The sequence below is a fragment of the Crinia signifera genome, chromosome 3 (assembly GCF_055691185.1).
Source record: "Crinia signifera chromosome 3, ASM5569118v1, whole genome shotgun sequence".
NCBI classification, from domain to species: Eukaryota; Metazoa; Chordata; class Amphibia; order Anura; family Myobatrachidae; genus Crinia; species Crinia signifera.
Window position 1 is genome coordinate 34,202,892 of NC_139219.1, and position 6,629 is coordinate 34,209,520.

Genomic DNA, 6,629 nt, shown 5'->3' on the forward strand with positions numbered 1-6,629 from the left:
CCCCCCCGGTGGAATGACTTGGCGGCATCCCGCCCGCCCACCTGCCGCCTCAACCCCGGCCGCAGTGGAGCGATGCAGCAACAGCAGCCGCATCGCACCCGGCAACCCAAGCCACCACTCCCCCAGTGAAGTGACCACATCACCCCCACCCCTGTAGCGGCGCGGCATCGCAAAGCCCCCCCTCCGGTGGAGCGGGTGGGCGCCGGGGCGCCCCTGCCTGGGGCGCTCAGGTGCCTAGCACTGGCCCTGAATTGACTTCAGACCGAATGCTGCAGAAATCATAGGAACAGTTCTGAATCAGGCCCAGAATATTGAACACTGACTTATAGGAACTGTCTGCAGACTAGATCTTGGCTAGTATTTGCATAGCAGCAGCTGATTCATACAGAATACAAATAACTGAGCCAGCCACAGGGACAATTTTTTAAAGGAAAACTCTAATTTGAATCCGCACACAAATACACCCGTTGTCATGGGCCCAGGGAATACTAATATGCCCACCTACTGTACCCCTTACTTTCTGTCTGTTCTGGCTTGGTTGAAGACATCTGAAGAAACACTGGGTACATTTCATATTCTGCTCATGTTCATATCTGCTTTCTGCTCCAGAACGTACCCGTACTGTGATCTGGAATGATACTAGCAGGATTCTCGGTATCAGGTATCACCACCCGGTAACATACAGACACAGCCAACACTGTGGCAGATATATGGAGATGCACAGTATTATCAGTGCAGTTCTCCCTCCCAGAGGGTAACAAGTAATCCCTAAGTATAACCACTGAGCCTGGTGCTGGGGTCACTGATGCTGGAGATGCACAGTGTTAGCAAATTTACCGCTAGGCAAACGCATAGGGACCGGCGTTATCAAGGGATCCGTGGTCGCCCCCTCCACAATCCGTCACTGATTGTGGATCCTTCAGCTACTTTCTGCAGGGGGGGATTGGGTCTGTTGGCGGCACTCCCTCAGCTGCTGTAGCCAATGGAGTGCCTGTAGCACCATTACAGGTGCTCAAACCGGGAAGACCCTGCAGATGGAAGCTGCTGTGCCTGGTTTGTGGGGGCTTTCCTCATAAACCGGTGACCAGCCAGTACGGAGCTAAGGAATCACTACCGGGTTTCCCATTGGGACATGGGCAGCTATCTCCACCACCAGAACTGCATGCTACTGTGGCAGCAGGAGCTGAGTCTGACACTGGAGTGGGAGCTGAGTCTGGCAGTATAGGACTTCGCTGAGCTGCTGGGCGCAAGAGGCCATAGGGATGCAGTCAAAATCCCGACGGTCAAAATACCGACAACCATTGACCGACGGTCAAAATCCAGACAAGGTCAAAATACCGACAAGTTCAAAATACCAACATTTAAAATCCCAACAAGGTCAAAATACCGACAAATAGAATGTAGACAGGCGAAAAAGTCAACATGACTTTCGGTCGACAGGTCGCGAGGTCGACATGGGTTTTTTCACTGTTTCTTGAGCCGACATGTGCCGACAGGCGGTATTTCATGCTCTACCATCCACTAGGGCGTGGTGGGAGAATGAAATAATGTGCCGAGCGCAGCGAGACACCGTGCCCGAAGCATCGCGAGCGATGCGAGGGGGTGCGGTTGACTTCCAACTGTGTCTATGTCGACTGTCGACGTTCGGGTCAAAAAACTTTGAAAAACCCATGTCGACCTCACACCCTGTCGACCGAAAGTCATGTTGACTTTTTCACCTGTCTACATTCTATATGTCGGTATTTTGACCTTGTCGGGATTTAGAATGTCGGGAGCTCATACCGAATCCATAGACACAGATGAATTACTGCTTACTGCCTGGGACACCGGGGAGCATTTCTCAGACAGTAGAAGGGCCTGGGGATCAGCACTGCTCTGTTTATAGCTCTCCCATTTCATTTCCCCACAGATTATTATTCTATAGGGTGAGCACCCCTACTCCTGAGTGTAATGCCCCCTAAACTTCCCTGCCCCTGTGTGAATGACTCTGTACCCCCTCCCACTGTCTGACACCCCCTGCCTCTCTGCCTACTCATATCAAGAACTGAGAAAAAAAAGGAAAATGGACTGAGTGCTGATTCACAATCGCATTCAATATGCAGCTGCTAGTTAGGGGTACTCAGCCCCATATTTGGAAACCACAAAAAAAACGAAATAAGCAGCGACTTTTAATGTGACAATTTTATGTAAAACCAAAATTAAATTCATAGTAACAATATTATACACAGGAAAACAATACACCGGCCGGTACTATGTATCTTTTAAAATAAAATATAATCTAACAATTCTGACTCAACATAAATAGTCGATAATGGTGCATAATTATGGATCTTTCATTTGCTAGCAATGGGATCAGATCAGATTGGAATGGGCCGTATTTAGATCTGAGCTCAATACAAATTTGTTTGGAAAATGGGCAAAACCATGTGCACTGCAGGTGGGGTAGATGTAAGATGTATAGAGAGAGTTAAGGCCCATACACACACACTAGGATGATGCCTTAATGATGATGAACGACCCCATTATAAATCACCTCCTGAACGTTTAGGAGGTGAATCTTTTAACATCGTCTAGTGTTTATGCTGTGAATGACGGACGACTACCAACGATGCGCGTACCCGTGGGTCGTTAAAGACCATAGCCATCGTCCATGCATGCAGGTCAATTTGGCTATGGTGGTTAACATGGTTTGTTTTTTCAATAGAAAAGGTCCTGCATCCTTTGTGGTCGTTTGTCATCGGTCGTGCACCAGCGATCACTGCAATGCTGAGGTCATTCATTTTCACTACAAGGGTGAAAATGAATGATGGTAGTTAACGATGTGACACATTGTTGTGTGTGTATGGACCTTTAGATTTGTGTGAGTTATTTTGTTTCTGTGCAGGGTAAATGCTGGCTGCATTATTTTTACACTGCAATTTAGATTTCAGTTTCAACACACACCCAAATTTAACTCTCTCTATACATGTTACATCTGCCCCACCTGTAGTGCACATGGTTTTGCCCATTTTCCAAACAAATTTGTACTGAGCTCAGATCTGAATAAGGCCCAATAAGTGGGATATCTCCTTGTAAAACTCTCTCACAGTTCAGTTGTTAAGATGTTATTTCTGCACTTATGTAAGGTAGATATGTAAGATGTTAGATACAATAAATGTCCCTTTTAGGTTTTGTTATATCTTATTGAGTGCAGGACTTTTCCACAATAGTGAGCAATTTCAGATCCTGGCTTAATATTTAAGCAGCATAAAAAGTTTTTAAAGTTGAAATAATAACTTATATACTTAAAAGTTGTTGAGTAAGAATCCACATTTAGGGGGTTATTCTAGTTCACTCTTTCTGACAAAATCCTTCTTAGATGGACAAAACCATGTGCACTGCAGGGGGGCAGATGTAAAATGTGCAGAGAAAATTAGATTTGGGTGAGTTATTTTGTTTCTGTGCAGGGTAAATACTGGCTGCTTTATTTTTACACTGCAATATAGATCTCACTTTGAAGTAAAACCCCACCCAAATCTAATTCTCTCTGCACAAGTTACATCTGCCCCACCTGCAGTGCACATGGTTTTGTCCATCTAAGAAGGATTTTGTCAGAAAGAGTGAACTAGAATAACCCCCTTAATGACAGTGTCTCTCCCCGTGATCAGCGTCCTCGGGTTCACTCCCGGCTGCTGGTGCCTCCAATCTCTCATCTCTTCTCATGCCACCAACCCTAAGCGACTTTTTAACACATTTAAGTCTCTTCTGTACCCTCCCCCTCCTCCCCCACCGGCTACCATCAGTGCACAAGAACTTTCCTCCTACTTTAAGGACAAGATTGATAACATCCGAGATGAAATGGTATGCTCCACAATCTCTAACCCTCTTTCTGCCACACCTGAACCCTCTGGCACTTTCTCTTCGTTTGAGCCCACAAATGAAAAGGAAGTATCCGCACTCTTCTTATCCTCTTACTTTACTACCTCTCCTCTCGATCCTATACCTGCACAAGTCATTAAAAATCTATCTCCTGTGCTTATTCCAACCTTAACTAAAATCTGCCATCTCTCTCTTGCTACTGGTACTTTTCCGTCTCTGTTCAATCATGCATCGATTACTCCCATTCTGAAAAAACACAATTCTGACCCTAACTCTCTCTCTAACTATCATCCTATCTCTCAGCTCCCATGCCTCTCCAAGCTACTGGAGAGACTTGTCTACTCTCGCCTAACAAACTTTCTTAACTCCAACACCCTATTAGAACCGCTTCAGTCAGGCTTTCGCTCTCAACACTCCACTGAGACAGCACTGACTAAAGTGGTGAATGATCTGGTAACAGCTAAGTCTAAAGGCCATTACTCACTGCTTATTATTCTAGATCTTTCTGCTGCATTTGACACTGTGGATCATACTCTCCTTTTACAAACACTACACTCCCTAGGTCTTAATGATACAGCCCTTTCCTGGTTCACATCTTACCTACAGTATCTGATCGCTCTTTCAGTGTTCGCTTCTCTAACTCTACCACCTCTTCACTACCTCTGTCAGTCAGAGTTCCGCAAGGCTCAGTATTAGGTCCTCTGCTTTTCTGAATCTATACCTCCTCTCTTGGCAAACTAATCAGCTCTTTCGGATTTCAGTATCACTTATATGCGGATGATACTCAAATCTATCTATCAACCCCAGAGTTGTCACCAGTGGTTTTGGGCCGAGTCTCTGAATGTCTCTCTGCCATCTCATTTTGGATGTCTTCTCGCCAACTCAAACTCAATATTTCCAAAACTGAATTACTTATATTCCCGCCAACTAAGAACAGTTACCATCCTGATATCTCCATCGCTGTTGACAACTCGATAATCTACCCTACCCCACAAGCTCGTTGCTTAGGGGTCACCCTCAACTCTGACCTGTCCTTTGTTCCCCACATTCAATCTGTCTCCAAGTCATGTTACATGCATCTAAAAAACATATCCAAAATACGACCGTATCTCACACAAGACACTACTAAATCTCTTATCCATGCACTCATTATATCCCGCATTGATTATTGCAATAGTCTTCTAACTGGTCTTCCCAAGAACAGACTCTCACCACTGCAATCCATTTTAAATGCTGCTGCTGCTAGGCTGATCTTCCTTTCAAGACGCTCATCGTCTGCTGATCCGCTCTGCCAGTCCCTCCATTGGTTGCCTGTATATTACCGTATTCAATATAAAACACTTCTACTTGCATATAAAGCTATTAACCATACTGCACTAGCATATATCTCTGCACTTATCACAAAATATCTCCCATCTCGACCACTCCGCTCTGCACAAGATTTGCGTCTCTCATCTGAGCGGATCACTAGCTCCCATTCACTATTACAGGACTTTCATCGGGCTGCTCCCATCCTATGGAATGCCCTTCCATGCACAATTAGACTCTCCGCTAGCCTCCAAACTTTCAAGCGTTCCCTGAAAACTCACCTCTTCAGGCAAGCCTATCATATTTAAGTTCTACACGCATAACCCTCTGAGGCACTTATGTATTATATAGCTTCCCTTCTGGACTTGTAACTTGTTGGGACTGCTATGCTATTACTGATGCCTGTCCTTGTGTTTCCCTCCTATATACCTAATAGATTGTAAGCTTGCAGCAGGGCCCTCTAACCTCCAAGTCTGTCTGTTACCCAGTTTGTTTTATCACTGTCTACTATTGTAAAGCTCAACGGAATCTGCTGCGCTATATAAGAAACTGCAAATAAATAATAAATAAATATTGCAGCCTTGTCAGGAGTTTAGAAACCTGGGCAGCAGGGTGTAGAGATGACTGGTACAGCAGCACAATGGATTCTCTGCCTACTCCTGTGTGTGACACCCTGTACCCCCCTACTCCTGTGTGACACCCTGTACCCCCTACTCCTGTGTGTGACACCCTGTATCCCCCTACTCCTGTGTGTGACACCCTGTACCCCCCTACTCCTGTGTGTGACACCCTGTACCCCCTACTCCTGTGTGTGACACCCTGTATCCCCCTACTCCTGTGTGGGGCACCCTGTACCCCCCTACTACTGTGTGATACCCTGTACCCCCCTACTCCTGTGTTTGACACCCTGTACCCCCCTACTCCTGTGTGTGACACCCTGTACCCCCTACTCCTGTGTGTGACACCCTGTACCCCCTACTCCTGTGTGTGACACCCTGTATCCCCCTACTCCTGTGTGTGACACCCTGTACCCCCCTACTCCTGTGTGTGACACCCTGTACCCCCCTACTCCTGTGTGTGACACCCTGTACCCCCTACTCCTGTGTGTGACACCCTGTATCCCCCTACTCCTGTGTGTGACACCCTGTACCCCCTACTCCTGTGTGTGACACCCTGTATCCCCCTACTCCTGTGTGTGACACCCTGTATCCCCCTACTCCTGTGTGTGACACCCTGTACCCCCCTACTCCTGTGCGTGAAACCCTGTACTCCCTAATCCTGTGCGTGACACCCTGTACCCCCCAACTCCTGTGTGTGACACCCTGTACCCCCCTACTCCTGTGTGTGACACACTCTACCCCCTACTCCTGTGTGTGACACCCTGTACCCCCCTACTCCTCTGTGTGACACCCTGTACCCCCTACTCCTGTGTCTGACACCCTGTACCCCCTACTCCTGTGTGT